Source organism: Amphiura filiformis, chromosome 16, assembly GCF_039555335.1.
Source record: "Amphiura filiformis chromosome 16, Afil_fr2py, whole genome shotgun sequence".
Lineage (NCBI taxonomy): Eukaryota > Metazoa > Echinodermata > Ophiuroidea > Amphilepidida > Amphiuridae > Amphiura > Amphiura filiformis.
In genome coordinates, this window is record NC_092643.1 from 51,025,534 (window position 1) to 51,042,771 (window position 17,238).

General features: G+C 35.7%; 1 protein-coding gene across 6 annotated transcripts in view; it reads left to right on the top strand.

The window, feature by feature from the left end:
• Positions 1–17,238, top strand: part of LOC140136159 (uncharacterized) — a 224,185-nt gene that overhangs the window by 64,021 nt on the left and 142,926 nt on the right. The window contains exon 1 of one of the 6 annotated variants that reach the window (XM_072157864.1): positions 14,922–15,279. The exons of 2 other annotated variants lie outside the window; for them this stretch is intronic. The gene's annotated coding sequence lies outside the window, so the exon portion shown is untranslated. Of the gene's footprint in view, positions 1–14,921; positions 15,280–17,238 lie in introns of those variants that run through there. 3 more of the 6 variants (XM_072157867.1, XM_072157868.1, XM_072157870.1) reach the window with 3 other exon arrangements.

Genomic DNA, 17,238 nt, shown 5'->3' on the forward strand with positions numbered 1-17,238 from the left:
TCAGGCTCCAAACATTCAATCCCGCGTCGCCCAAACGAAAAACGTAATGTTTGAATATAGCTTGTAAAAGAAAATATTTAGGCTGCCTTAGTCAATTTAGCATGTAGAATACCTTTATTGACATCTTGATAGGGATGCAGACTTAGTTTATCCGGATATGGCGGTATGAGGAGCATGGTATGAGCGGGTATATCTCGGCAACCATCCGTGAAGTGACGTTGTTATCGCGGTGTTAACTAGCACGCAATATTAGCTGAAATAGTACCGGTAAACTGTCAGGAGTCGGCCTTTTCTGTATTTTAAGGTTGCTATACTTTGTATACGCCAGTACGGTGAGGTGAGCTAAATTAGATACAGCGGTCCTCAAGTTATGTGTCCAATAGTGGCGTAGCTAGGGGAGGGGGCACTTGCCCTGGGTCCTGTCTTAGGGTGCGCCAAATCGCGCAGCTGGTTAAAATGTTGCATGAAAATGAACCAAAATTTAGTCATATTGAAGGATTATTAAAGAGAGATTGCGATTTCCAAACGTAGTATCGAACGCCCGTGCAATCTATTCAAAATCCCGTCACAGGAGAGTGATTTTGAATAGATTGCACGGACATTTGATACGTACGTTTGGAAATCGCAATCTCTCTAGTATTGCTACAAATACGTGCGTTGCAAAAGAATTGAGCCCTACAACCCACCCACCACTCCTACCCCCACATTTTATATTCTCGAGCGCCCGGGCCAAATTAATTGGGGTCAACAATCAACAATTTCAGTCGGCAAAAATTTACAAGTTGGGGCAACATTCTAGTATCCTTGCCCTGGGCGCCAAAACCTACGTCATAAATATCTGAATTTTTGCAAGTGGAGATGCAGCGCTATTTTACCCAGGGTATGAACACCCGTTTCAATCAGATAATTTGTTGTATTGCCTTACAATGGGCTATTCCAGATAAAACATGCACCCCCCCTATAGAGGGCAACGGAAATCCAGATTTTTTGGTGGTCTTTGGGGCTCGGAATTCAGCCTATTCTACTTATGCTGTTCCAAATTCCAGCCTATTTTGCCTATGCTTGGGGCAAAATTTCCAGATTTTTCCACCGTTTTGTTAGTCTGAAGGCATAGAGGGTTTTGGAATTCCAGGTTTATTGTGTTTATCCTTGGTTGGATTTCCAGACTTTTTTGCCTCTGGTCAACAAAATTTCCAGATTTTTCCACCGTTTTGTTAGTCTGAAGGCATAGAGGGTTTTGGAATTCCAGGTTTATTGTGTTTATCCTTGGCTGGATTTCCAGACTTTTTTGCCTCTGGTCAACAAAATAATCCACATTTTTGTCCATTGAGGTGCTGGAATTCCAGATCGTTTTATTAATTGTCGGGATTTCCAGCCTTTTGTGCAATCAGGAATTCCATTCTCTTCCAGTTCAATGCAATTTGGCATTATGTATACGCATATGTATGTGTGTGTGTGTGGAGGGGGGGGGGGGTTCTCCCATCACCCCACAAGTTGGTGGTGGGTACTAGTTATAATCATCATGATTGACAGCCCAAGTGATGACCATGACAACCAACTTTCTTGTTGAGTAAGCCCTAAAAAGAGCAAGGTACAATCAACTTGACGGGAAACAAGTCGCAGGGTGGCGAATCAGACCCCTCCCCTGCTCAGTTGACAGATATGTTGTGACAAAATTTACAATTTGCATCTCCCTTTTGGTCTATTTTAGACCAAAATTAACCCTAGTTTGGCCCATTTAGTATTAAAATGCCAAATTGCCGCGCTTTGCGCGCAACTCGATAAAGCCATTCAGTGGCGTAGCCAGGGGCAGGGGGGACAGCTGCCCCCCCTTTGAAAAGTCTTACCCCCCCCCCCCCACCTGTGGGATGGGGTGGCCGCCCCGACATTTAAGACTTTTTTGTGTTTCTGACCAAATTGACATTATATTTGGCCATTTTTACCTGAAAAGTGCCAATTTTTGCGCGCTTCGCGTGAATTTATTCCATTTTTGTACCATATTTCACCAGTTTAGCTTCAATATGCCAAAAGTTTTCGCGCGCTTCACGCGCATTTGTAACATTAACTGATTTTGTCGCCAAAAGGTGCCCCCCTAACACTTGACTTGCCTTGCCCCCACTGAAAAAGTACTGGCTACGCCACTGAAGCCATTCGAGTGACAATCATGTTGCCTTGCCCACAGGACCATCTAAAAGGTAAATCCGGCCATATACCAGGTATATGATAATTCACATTTTAGGCTATTCCAGTTGAAAGACATACACCCTGTATGGAATACATTACTTTAGTCTCTCACACAGGGGGTGTAGATTTCAAATGAAGTCAGCCCCCCCAAATGGTTGCCCTGAAAATAAGCTGTTTCTTTACTCAATGAAAGTTTAAACAGCTTAAAGCAAGTGCACTACCTTAATGAAAACAAGTTCATAGAAAGCAAGCACACTTCGCGAGGGTTTTATTTTCGCTGATTTCGCAAATGGAGTTCCATCCACGAAATTAACACCTCACGAATATATATAATAATGTATTGCAAGTATAGGGCATCGCAAAAATAACAATTGCAAAAATGTCTCTGTAACTCCAAATCGCGAAAATAACTGTACGTGAAAATTACCACTTATAAACAGTAATTACCAGGAGCAGAGAAACCCTCTGGTTGGAGTGATGAGGTTCAACAAAAGTCAATACTATTACGTAATTGTTTGTTCATGGTACATTGCACACATAAGATAGTGCACACACACACACGGATTGGTCATAAACCTCGCTTCCATCCATGCAGTACAAAATGTAGCCCTGTGTTATCTGTTATCAAATTTACTCTGTGCTTTTAGAATATTTTAGGATAGCAGATTTGGGTGCTACCGTAGCTGAGGGAAAATATTATTCTGTGTATTAAAGACAAATCAACCCATCGTTGCTTGGGGTTTTAATAACAGGTTTAATTTCAGGGATTGATTGATTTTCAATGATGGATACAAATTTTAAGTTTAGCATCAGTTTTTGTTAATATTTAGTTAAGTTTTATAAAATGTTGCAAAATTAATAAATTAAAAAATAACTAATAGTATCAAAGGCTACGAAAAACCCTTCTCTATGGGCCCAACTGACCCGGAATTTGTGTTTTGAGAATTAAAAAACACGTTTATTTTGCTTAAATCATAGAAAATATGTTTGTGAAAAATTCACCAGTGATATTTTAGTGTAATTTCAAGATAGCCTCTCTCTGTAAAAACAAGTACAAAAAACACCCGCCCGTATAATAGGGTGGGTTTTTAGTCTTTTTTGTCGCCAAAAATACTTTTAGATTAATAAATAACATGACACCAAAAACAGAAATTTTGACAATAATAGTTTTTTTCTGATCATGTAAATTTTGACCAAAGTATCAGCAAGTTAATATGATATAGCGAGATTACACATAATTTGAAAGAGGGACTCTAAATATACATTTAAAAATCCAAAAGCATAAATCAAGAAGTGCATATTATTATTATTATTAAAAATAATTTATATTTAAATGATGTTCCTCGCCTAAAAAATCCGGACATTGAGTTTTTTTACATGTTTTGCATTTGGAAAATGTTCCATTATATTACAAACCAAATGTCAGCCGAATTCATCTCTATGGATTGTCTGACTCTGAGTTGATAACATCAGGGATATGAATATGGATCCAATATCATACTAGCTAATTCTTTGAATGGAACAAAATGCAATCGAAAATACATGTGAAGATGAGCTCATCTTCTCTGATGTTATGTAAAATAGGCTTGTCCGGATTTTTTAGGTGGGCAATGTATATGAAATAAATAAATATCACATCATTCATCTGTTTCCCAATTTCAAAACAAGTTATATTTTAGAAGGAAAACAAAACATACATAGGCCTACAAGAAAAAACAAATCACATTTTGACCAAAAATCACCTTTTTGACCCAAACCCTTTCCATACCAAACATCACATTCTTGACCAAAATCAAATTATTGACCAAAAATCACATTTTAGACCAAAAACTAAGTTTTTGACCAAAATCACATTTTTTAAAAATCAAAAATCACATTTTAAGCCAAAATAGCACAATGTAAACCAAAAATCACAGCAAAAAGGGAAATGATTTTGTAAAATTTTGCACAATACCGGAGTAAACGTGTTACTCAATCAAATTGAGTAAAATTGATCATGCTAGAAGGGTTGTGCCCTAGCTTTTTACCCGGGGGGCCACTCAAGTATGATAGTGTACGCATGCGTGACCAAATTTTCTTTAAACACCCCCTAAACGAGTTTTACCCTACCAGCAAATTTAGGCCCTTAATAAGGTAATTTAATATAAAATTTACCCCCAAACGAGTTTTTTGGCTAGTAAAAATGAAAAAATGTACCCCTTTTGGACTCGTAATTTACCAAAAATTTGAAAAGGTACCCTAAACAAGTTGTTCAGCTTCAGAAAACTACCCTTATTCTTGAAAATCAGTGTTTTTTAGACCCTAAATGCGTCACTCGCGTAACTTGCCTTGCCTAAAAAACACCCCCTTTTCCTTGTTTTTTTTTGGTCACGCATGCGTACAGACCATTTATGTGAGTGATCCCCCCACCATCCAAAAGAGATTTTACTCAAGGTTGAGTATTTTTAAGAGTGTACAATTGTGTTAATTTATTTTAATCGTTTTTTTTTATAATAAATGATGAATGATGAGTGATTTTTACTTTCAAGTGATGCAAATAAGACTAGTCCTACTCAACTGGTTTAAATTCTATTTGTCATGTCACTATAAATGATAATTGATATAGGTCCCAAATTATTTTAGTTAATTAACACTAAGATTGCATATGTACACAGGCTTACTATGCACAATGCACATAATCAATTCACTGAATTTGCTGGTTTGAGAAATTGGTTATTTTTGCTGACAAGGTTGCTTAATTCTACACCCTTGGTATTTGAATTATGATAAATTATGGGATATTTTATATGCTGGTACTTGTGAAAAATATTATAGAGACTGGAACATATACACAAAATAATATTTATAGAACTAAATATAAATTATTGATCAAGTTTCAGCTTGTATGGATTTTGGTGATTTTGTCCTTAAAATTTCAGAATTCTGACCCATGACTGTAGAAATAAAAATTCCTCAAAACTTTTCAGTTCATTTTACTATTTGACGCATATTAAACCCAATAACATTAACTCTTGGGTGTGAAAAAAAAATCACCTGGACTGTTGATCTTGTGCCATGTCGGCCATGATTTTTGCCAAATTCTAAAAGCATGATTTCAGTGCCTCTGTTTGAAAAAAATAATTGATAATTGACTTATAAAGTGCCATTTCATAAGAAACCCCTTTTATTTGACACTTTCACAATGCATGTATAAAAAGGTAACTACCCAGCAAACACAAAACGTTTTCGACATCATTCGCAAAAGGCTATAAAAGGTTGTTAGAAAACGTTTAAATGTCAGGTTATATAAAGGGTATATTAAGAGTATAAAACGTTTTCATAACCTTAAAAACATTTTTTGATAATCTACTGCTCAGCAAACAAAAATGTTTTACAGAAAACCTTTAAATGTCGGGTTATATAAAGGGTATAAAAACGTTTTGATGACATTCCAAAAACATTCTTGAAAACTTGATACAAAACATTCTAAACAGAATGTTATTTTGGGGGTGATAAAATATTTTGCGATTAATGTTTGCCCAAAATATTTGCAATAACGTTTTAAAAACGTTTTCATGACCTTTATATAACCCGACATTTAAATGTTATTAAAATGTTTTAAAGAAAACATTTTAAGAACATTTCTGTGTTTGCTGGGTTGAAATATTTTAACATAATGTTATTTAAGTATTGACAAAATATTGGGCAAAAATGTTTGCAAAAATAGTTTACAATAACATTTTTTGAAAAATATTGTTGTAGTGTGTTTTCATACAAAACGTTTTAAAACGTTATCATGACCTTTATATAACCCGACATTTTAATGTTATTAAAACGTTTTTACCTAAACCAAAAGCCAAAATATAACTTATTTAAAACGTTTTAAAACGTTTTTGTGTTTGCTGGGTATGTACTTGTGTTAATTTTGCTCCTAAATTGGTAATTTTGGACTTTGTTATTTTATTCAGTTCCAATGACCGTCAGAATGGGACACTTTGAAAATTCATAATTCGAAAGGTTTTTGTCCGATTTTCATACTTCTGTTGATGAGTTCTATCCAGAAAACAATATGAAATTTTGATGTTCGTCCTATAGTAATACCTGTGGGTTGCATTGTAGTAATGTAGGCCTATGCTAAAAGTCACTCACATCTTCTATTTCAGATATTTCAAAACATGTACTAGCAGTGGCGTAGGGGTTGGTACAATTTGTGACCCTACTTTTTCATATTTTTAAATTAAAATTATCAACTGAATTCGTTGCGAATATTTCACAAAACTTAGAAAATAAGCCGGTTCAGGTGGGGTATGAAAAATCGGGTATGAGAAGTAGGGTCACAAATTGTACCGACCCTGATTAATTAGCATATTATAAATTTGATGAGGAATTTAAATATTTATATGCCATTGGGTTTTGTGTAGGGATGGAGGAAACAAACTTTGATTGATAATGTCATTAAAATATTAAGATACCTTGCATCTCGTTTCTACTAGGCTTTATTTAATTTAACTCATTAAAATTATCATTAAAGTTTTGCTTTTGAAAAGCCTACAATGTTCTTTATAGCACATCTAAAATTCTCCTGCATGCTGAGTGAACATAAAAAGGTTGAATAACACATGGAGATTAAAAAACGTAAGTAAACAAAATCAAACTAAACTGGTAATTTGCACAACTTTAACCACAGAGCAGTACAACGTGTAACAGAACAAGATCTTGTTCATGGTTGTTTGTTTAACCATGGATAAAGATAATTATGCTCTTCAAACCATGACTTGGCAAACAAAGTTACACACACTTGAGTTTATACACGCAGTCTTCACAGTCACTCCAGGCTGTTTTGGATCGGGGGGGTCTGCTTGATCAGCAGAAGAGATATTTCTCCCATCTTCTGGATTACAGTAAAGCTATCATTTGCTGCATATTTTGCTCAAATTTGCACTTCTTACATGATTGTTGCCCAATGCTATCTTAAATACCATGTAAAGGACTAAGCCTCCAAAGTAAAATTAGAGTTTTTATAATAAAACTGGGATCCCCCAAAGCTCCACAGTTAAGCGGCTAAGTCGGTTTTTTACTTTTTACCACATTATTTTCGCTAGTTAAAACTAGAGACTAGTATAAACCTGAGACTATTGGTTTACTAGTCTCAGGTTAAAATGATCAGAAGACCCCCTTGACAGATAAAGTGTTACTAGTAGTAATAATATTATGTAATCATAGTAATTTTTGACAAAAAAGAAGAACAAAATTAAAATTTTACCAAAATCATACATTATGTCTTTTATCATCAATCTCCAAAATAGGAAAGATAAGTGGTCTATCGTAAAACCAAATTTATCGAACGTAATCAAAACAATGAAATAATTATTTGGCCAAAACAACAACAACAAACAAACACTTGATTGTCCCTGCCCCTTTGAGGGATTCTGATTTTCGCCAGCTAAGAGCTGGCTATCTAATTCAGAGATAGTCTTTGTGTGCTAAAGAGATTACGGGGTACTAGCATTGGTTTGAATTACTTAGCGGAACTTTTTATGGTGAAAATATAATGTAAGACCTGTTATTCGATTTGTAAGAAAAAGAAAGTATGTTTTGCCGTTTCAACGAATGAAAACGAGTGAGAATTTCAAAAGTTATGGTTTGAAGGAAATATAACATTAAAAGTTATATGCCAGGCCTATAATAGTTTCCACAGCATATCAACGAAAGAAAATGATAGTATCCTTGTTATCAGGCGTTCTTAGATTTACATTTGCAGACCTCCTGGAGATCAGCACAGCATGAGATGTGAGTGTATTGATAACATGATTAAAACCTTTATGGACCTAAAAGTCAAAGTAAAAATATCCTATATCCTGTATCGTTTTATGGATAAAAATGACTTAAAATGTAATTTTGAAATAATTGATATCTTAAACATCAGTTTTGTCTTTTCAACAGGAAAAATTCGATGTAATTTCAGGGCCTATTTTTGATATGGGTACAATTCATATACATGTAGGCCTATTGAACAATATCAGTCTTTGTACATTTTATTTATAATGTGCTATGTATAAATTGCGAATTAATATATAAATTGATATAAAATTAATGTGCATGTATAAGGCAAGTAAGATGGCAGTTTTTAGCCAATTAACTAAAAACTGCAGTGTATTTCTTTATATTAATAATGAGCTAAGGGTAGCCTAAAAGGCAGAAAAGACAAAAAGACAGAACAATTTGGAGTAATTAATTAAAGAGTTGACAGGAAGTTATAGGAGTTAATGTTTGGTTTTTCTGTGTGCATGTTCTTATCATTGATGCCGGGCATTTATGGTTTGGTGCAGGCGGCGAATGGCATGATAGAGCCGGCAGCTTGTGAAACCGCCCGGCCGTATGGCATTTTCAAATATACTCGGTCATTATCGAACCCCCATGGTTTTAGCTTGTATTTATATTATTTATTAACATATAGGCCTATTTGTTTGTGAAATTTCAAGCGTTTTAAATTTTCAAAATAATCCCATTCAATTACACGGTTAACGATGAAAATGCAATGCGACCACCACCTGGTTTGGTGGGCTGTCATGGAACATGATGATCATAAAAAATAGTGATCCTAAAAATGCCTTCCACCCAAACTAATTACAAGACCTCTTCTGCATTGAAGCTGGCTTCCCCTTTTAAAGGGAATTTTTATCTTCTTCTTTTATTTCTTGCATAAAAGTGGAAAATTAAAGTTAACATATTGGCAATATAATTTGCTTCCTCCTCTTAATGATCAATTTTGCATTGTAGAAAAAAATAAAAATTAAAAAGTTCTCCTCTTTTTAAAGTTTTGTTTCTGTCAGTGTAGTTTTTAGCTGTGGGCCTACTATGGAGTGCAGCCTGTATAGTGTAGAGGTGTATTTTACTGACTTGCTTTTAATACTGACTTTCTAACCTTTTATAATTTTATAATATATAGTTACCCCTTTGGCTCAAAAATCATAATTGCAAGACTCTGAATTTGTAAATAGACCCTACCGAATACTGGCCACTCGTCCTTTATATTTAAATAAAAGTCTCCCCTCCATAAAGTACCAAGGGGCAATTCACAAAATAATACCATAACACATGTGATATGCTGAGGAAGCCTGATTACCTTTTTAAAATAGCTGAGTGGGAGGGTTTTCAATGAAATATTTTTTCACGTCATTTCACGTCAGTGAAATGATGCCGTTTGCCCCCACATCTCATATGCACAGTTTATCCCTTACATATCCTGTGTCTTGAATAGCTATATAGCCCAACCCTGTGGTTAAGAGGCTAGGAAATAATTCCTAATATCTCATACCCTAGTTTGTATGCCTTTATCTAATCTTGCCCAACATGACAACTTACTATTTAGCCCTTAAACCCAGCAAAGAGTCTGCTCAGTGTAGGAATTTTTTATCCTTTTTTATAAATATGTTTGCAATTGGCTTATAGCCATCACATGCTGATAATACACATAACTGATTGGTTAATCAAACTAGCAGGTCATGGTCAGGCCTAATCACAAAGTAAACATATCATCTGTATAGAAAACTATGCATCAGGCGACTTACTTCAGAAAAAGTTCAATATAACTACATTGCATAAAACTAAGTCCATTATCTATAGTTAATTGGTCAAATGTTTATTGACTCTTGTAATAACCCATGTGTAGGCATATAAACCTGTATAATATTGGTGTTCATAAAAGCAGGACTATGAGACAAATATCCCTAACCCTGACAAAAGCTATAGCAAGAGCAAATGGCTGGGTAAATTGTTTACTTCAGTGATAAGGCATCTTGCATACATGTACAATTTTCATTTTATTTTATTTATTTTATTTATTTATTAGACTCTTCGTAGTTTATAGCCAAATTTGTTTCCTGTAGGTGGCTTAATAAAAATTCCTTTAAAAAAGAATGGGGCGCCCAATGTGAGCTTGGTCGTGATGTATTGAATTTCACGGTGTTTAAATTTGGTATTATTATCTCATGAAACCCGGTGACACCTCATTATAGAAATCAGACCTGTTGATAGGTTGTAAGAGGGATAGCCTTTTCCAGGCACGAATTGGCCATATATAAAGAAAGTTTTGCTACTTTGCAACGCAATAAAAACCCTAAATGCAAAATGAGATCCTGTAGGTGGCTTCCGAGGTGGCTTAAAAAACTAAATGCAAAATGGTCGAGGTTTTTAAAAAATATTGTTTTTCAGAGTCAAGACACATGTATCATTATTAAGCCTCATATCACTTATTTATTGTCGAAAAAGTGCAAATTCTTGTTTGTGTAAAAACTGCAGCATCATATGTGTAAACGAATATTTGAATATTAACTGTACATCATATATAACTATTCGTGATACCCAATCATGCTTCAGTGGTTTAGGAAGCAGAGAATTTTATTTCAATTTTATATACGCCAAAATCTTTTCTGAATAATAAAAATTAACACTGAATTGATGGCGGAAATTTTATGTAAAATTTACGTAGGTCCCCACTAAAGATTACTGTTTCGTCTTTATGGGAATTTAATCTTTTAATATCTGAAAGAACTTTGGGGACCTACGTGGACTACGAATCCAGACTGTCTAACAAGAAAAATGGTAGGCTGACTAGGCTCCCTACCTTGCAGAGCATGTGCATGCACGAAATCAATTGTGTATGTATCATAAGCCCCTCGTATTGTTTGTATGCGCCTGAGAATTCAACAATATTAATAATGGTAGCTCTACACATTAATGTTTTTAAGCAGATAAAATTCCAAAATATGGTACGTTTTCTGTCTTTGCTTGTCACGTGGTATGTTGAAGTAATTGAAGTTGTGATTATATGTTCAAATTTTCAAGATGGCTCCAACAAGTTAGTTCAGTTGGCCGAGCGGTAAACATGGTAAAGGCGCTGGTAATATGCCGATACGATACTGTATACATGATAGCGGTGCAGCGTGGGTTCGAGCCCCACCTCTGCCGAACTAAATTTCCTTTTCTTTTCTTTTTTTAAATTTCATATTATGAAATGCGCCTGGGAGAATTTATGTATGACGAAGAGTGGTGTGGGTCTATAGGTTCATCCCCTGCAATGGTGATCCCCAGCCCGACTTGGGTCTTCACTCTTCATTCTAGCTTGTGTGAAGATTTTGTTTTTATAGGCCTATTTGTTTAAAACAGCATCACACTCACTCCCACAGCCCATACCCCCACACACAATAGTATAGACATATGATAATTGATATCCCTATTATCATTGATTAAATATTTTGAGCTCAAAATGTAGAAATATACACTTTGAGCTCATCTTATAATAATAGCTATACATGTAACAGGGCAAGGAAAGAAATAGAGTCAATAGACAGGTGTCAATTATAAAAACCTTGAATATATTTACATAAACAAAGTCAAGTAAAACGCAAGTGTGGACAACTCAGCTTGGTCGTGTTTACTCAAGAAAACTCAAGAAACTTGCCAATTTTAGAAAAGAAGTTGCATTGCGTTCGAAACACTAGCATTTGTGAGTCAAGTGCAGTAAAAACATGCAAGTTTCCCAATCCAAAACTTGCAAGTTCTTAAACTTGCATTTTGATTTTTACTAGGGTTGGTGGGGTCAATTTGTGGTCTGAAAGTGCAGTCGTGAACTTATTTTCCTTTCAAATAATAATCCCTCACTCAGACATCAGCATGATACGAGTGGTTATTTGTTTTGTTTTATCGAAGAAATGAGCACATGACACAGACAAGGTATTATTAATTGCACCATTCGATCCATGCAACATGTATTTATTTTTGGTAACAATAAAGGATATACCTAGATTTGGAAGATGTATGTGCACTTTATTATTACTTTATTCATGTCGTATTTTATTCATACATGTCGTATGTATACGGACGTTGAAACTTTAAAAAGTAACAGTCCCCAACGAATTTAGATATGAGCTCTTTAATGTCCACTCCCCAATCAGGGAATTCCCTTTTAACAAAGGAGCACCTACGTAGTACAAGGTACTGCAGCAATTAGGCACCATAGGCGCGACAAGGTCGCACTCGTTCTACTTGCTGTGGCTTCATGTATTTATCATGTAGCCTATTATAAATATATCTATTTCATTCAAATACAGGTATGTATTTAATATAAAAACAACATTTGAGGCTTTAGGTATTTTAGTCTCAGCTCAAACCAAAGTAAGAAAGTTTGAAACGTTCGCCTAATGGCGCACATGGGCTCCTTTGCCTTGGGGTAAATTTCATGTACAAAGAGAGAGCTACCTCCTCTAAAATCACAACAAGAATTAAGGGTATGCGCATGCCCTTATTTGCTGGTGGGATTTTGTAGGAGGGCACTTTAAGTTTGTGTCTAAAATACCAGTTATATCAAAGGGGCCCATAGCGCCATTAGGCGAACGTTCTACAGTATATCCATTGACAATACAACAATATTCGAGTTGTAAAGTAGGGAAAAAAGATCTAGGCCTCAAGAAAGAAAGAACAGGAATAAATAAAGAATAATTAAGGACATAAAGAAAGAATTTTGCCCCAATGAATTTTTAGAAAGAGCTGAAGCAAGAAACTGAGTTTCACAATACAATCCTTTTATAGTTCGAAATGTGTGCTGCCGACAGAGTATGCGTCCCTTTGTGTGGTTCAGTTCATGGACCTAAAAGACCCGATTTAACAAGAATGTTAAAATTATGTTACGCCAATCAAACATTTTTTAGGCCTAATATAGAAACTAGTAGGTCTACATACCACATATTGTTATTGAAAACCCGTAAGGAGAACAGCAACCCTTCACAAAAGAGATGCTTAATTTTAGTGGTTACCTAGGATACCAACACCAGTGACATGTGCAAAGGGGACAGGGGGATGTGCCCTTCCCCCCTTTTTTTGTCAAAAAGTTTGGGGAAATAATGCACCCAATCGGGGGAAACTGGGGAATTAGTTATTAAATTTTAAAACAGTCAGAGAATCGAGACCCCTGAACCAGACTTTGAAAACCTGCGTACGTTACTGCCAAACACACGCCTTGGTGGTGGGCCTATATTATACATGTAAAACATCATAGATGACTTGGAATAAATGCAGATAAAGCAAATATAATGAAACCTTTAGAACAATAAACACTTATACAAGCCTAACACAACTCTAAAAACCCTAACATGGAATTCCAGACTTTTTGGTAGTCAATTGAAAAATTCCAACTTATTTGTGTAATTTTAGATACCCTCTATAGAGGGCGATGGAATTCCAGATTTTTTTTGTTAAGTCAATTGAAAATTCCAACTTTTTTTTTGATAATTTTTAAAAACCCTCTATACCCCTCCATGGAATTCCAGACTTTTTTGCTAGTCAATTGAAAAATTCCAATTTTTTATTTGGGTATTTTAGAAACCCTCTATAGAGGGCGATGGAATTCAGATTTTTTTAGTAAGTCAATTGAAAATTCCAACTTTTTTTTGACAATTTTTAAAAACCCTCTATACCCTCCATGGATTTCCAGATTTTACATGCACTAAACAGGGCCGGAAATCCAGGTTTTTTCCTCAAGTAGCCTATGCTTTGGAATTCCAGACATTTTAGAAAAAAAAAATTTTGCCCTCTATAGGGGGGGTGCATGTTTTATCTGGAATAGCCCAATATGATATACTCAATTATTGATATTTTACAGTCATTTTGATGATTGAATTAACTCAGAAGGGTTTATTCACATTACGAAAGTAATCCTCAAAGGGGAGGCTGAAAGCTGATGATAATAGTCCATCGGCGAACACGGTCTTTGTCAAAGACTACTCGCGATTAGGGGGACACGAGGCGCGAGTCACAAACCGCGATGCCCCACGAATAGCGAGAGTGGCGAGGGTTTCCAAGAGTTTGTGGTTCCCAGTAATTTATCTCCCTATAGCTCCTTGTCCATAATAGTCGGCGAAGTACTTCGACAATGATCCCAAACAAGCAAACAATCCAGAATCCCCGGGACCGGAGTCGATCCACTTCCTCGCTTTATCCCTTGATTTAAGGACTAAGCTTGCGACAACAAATTATGATGTAATCAAGACGATTTGAATATTCATGACGTCATTGACGTGTCATAATTTGACAAAAAATTCTTCAAACTTATTGGATAAGTCTTTGGCATATTGCATTATCATGAGTTGTCAAGATATAATTATAAATATACTCTTTGAAGGGCTTTAGAGTAAACTTAGGCATTGAAGCCGCCAGTCCGGGCTCAGATTGTCAAGTGAGAGCGAGTCAACATGGTCAAATGATCGTAGCTTATGATATGCGGTAAAAAATGGAAACATCGTGACAGTCTGCTGTCATCGAATTACCCGTATTGTTTACCTGTGACGTCGATAAACATCGACATGACCTATTAAGCAAAAACTTTTTGATCTTGACTTGCGCCCTCTATTTCGTGGACAGTCGCCCAGGTGTTAAATTAGACAATTGAAGCATCCTCATTATAATCACCCGTATCGGTATGTTCTACTGTACTGTGTGAACATGGTGAGGCCAGAAGCAACTTTGTCCTTGGAAATGATGTGATTAATACTTTGTTAACCAGCATAGCGTCCGCTTACCATCATAATACGTTCATGTGATTTCAGTGCGGACTCAGTGGTCAGTATCCGCCATTTCGAAATCGATTTGGATTTACTTGAACTTTTGGCTGACATCAATTTGTTTTTATATTCTATAGGCCTATAAAACCTGGATTTATATTTTACTATGACTTGGAAGATACTAAATCGGCCTTAGCTATAGGCCTTGCTGGACTACTTTAACTTGGATTATCCGTTATTTTGGAGTGATATAACTTGACAAAACGTGGAATAATATTGAACTTTGCAAGTTTGTGTTGACAAGATAGTAGGATCATCATACCACCTGGAAGCAATCATGGAAATATCGCTTCCAATTCCCCCGATTCCGAATCATCGGGTGCCGAATTTACCAAGTGGGATAAGCCGAAGTAGTGCCGGAGATTCGTCGCATTCGTCACAGCATTCGTCGGCAGATGGATCCGCTGTGGAGGAATCATCTTCGTTGGATTCTGACGATTGGGTCTTTGAGTTCGGTGATCATGGTGATACGGGACCAGATTTGCTGCAGGATCCAGAGGTTTGCTTATAAATCCCCCACGTGCCTTTATAATATTCACATGCGTATAGCGCTAGTGGTAGGCTATACATGCATACTATGATAGTGCCTCATCTTGATCTATAGGCCTATATATTTACCTATTTATTTTGTCTCCAGATATAAACTTGGGGATTTTGTTCTTCATCTGCATTCCTAACAAAAGTGGTTTACTGCACATAATTATACACATTTGCCATTTAGCCAGGCTTATCCGTATAATTATGGTAACTGCAGTAATCTTGAAACAACGTACCGGTACTTACTTAGGACCTATGATTTGCCCAAAACAATACATTACATATCTTAACAATTATTTATTAGGCCCACATCTAACAATACACGTAGCTTATCCTTAAAACATTCGATATATCAAATACATGCAATACAAGACATTCAGAACTCATTGCCAGAGATAATTGAGACGGTCCCACATTTTACAAGATAATTGCGCGTCAAAAACATTTATCGAAGCGTACGAATATTGTTCAGTTAGTGAAACCCAGAAAGAAGGCAAAGAGGTGTTTATAGGCATATGCACATGTTGTTTTTCATACTGTTCATGCAAGTTCCCACTATATTTACCATGCTTACTGATTTGGGTGATTTGTATACTGACAAATGATAAATCTAGGTCTCGTCACTTTTCGTGTGATGAAAACATTAGACGACAGTTTCAACGTTTCTTGCCAAACTTGTCAAACATGTTGTCAACCCAGTTTTTGTTCAATCAATTATATGTGTCGGGTATGCAATAACATAGATCTTCCCCTAAAATGTGCGATTTATTCCGCATTCGGCCACGTGATAAAAATTTAGGGGGATTTAGGGGAGTAGAGGGAAAGATCAAGGGTACTGCATTGATCAAGATTTTAGTGCATCTCTCTGGTTCTATTGTTTTACCAATTGTTTTCTACTACTACGGCTTTATATTTGTTGCATTTTATGGCCTCATCACAAATACAGAAGTTATTCTGTTGTTAGTAAATTTATTTCTCCGGTATATTTCCATAAGTTTGATACAAAGCACAAAGTAGGCCTATTCTAGAATACTTCGAATAGCGGTACAAAACATACAGTACCACGTGAGATATCTGTGAACTTGTTACTGTTAAGCTTATGTAATTGTCTAACAGCTTAATTGCACTATAGGTGTTTACAATCGAGATTTTCCTCCATTTTAGGTAGCACTTCCGTCTTGTCTTTATTAGCGATAACTTGATTTCCAGGGGAAGTATTGTATTGTATTGTATTGTTAGCCTATTAACTGTTTTCATTGAATTGTATTATTCCTGATAATTGGACCAAGGATTGATGCTTCCGGAATGATTACAAAATTACTAAGTTTTGGTGTTTGGGGTATGTTATTGGGTCTTGAAGCTTCTAGAATATAAATAGTTTTAAGCATTTCCAGAATTGCATACAACTGCAGTTTTATTTATAAATTCCGGAAATGTTCAATATTCTGGTGCATCAATTCCCAGCAAAAAATGTTTGCAGAAACTATTTTTCAATAACATTTTGAAAATATTTAAAACACATTTTTGTAGTGTGTTTTCATACAGAACGTTTTAAAACGTTTTCATGACCTTTATGACGTTTTTACTGAAACCAAAAGCCAAAAAAATTGTTTAAAACGTTTTGCTGTGTTAGACGATTAGACGATCCCCGGTGCCCCGATATCCCGGGACCGATATATTTATATAATTTCAATGTCATTATTGTTCAGCTAAAGATCGTGGGATTTTCTGAACCCTTAAGAACCGACTCGGTTGAAAAATGGGTATACAAGTTGGAGTTCGAATTGTGATGTTGATGAGATAAAAATACTTAAACTATTGTAATTACCAATTTTCTCAATTTAAACGCCAGCTTAAAACTCTCTTTCGCCAAACTTTTCAAGATGCACAGAATTATTTGCTTTTTTGTTTGTTTGTCATT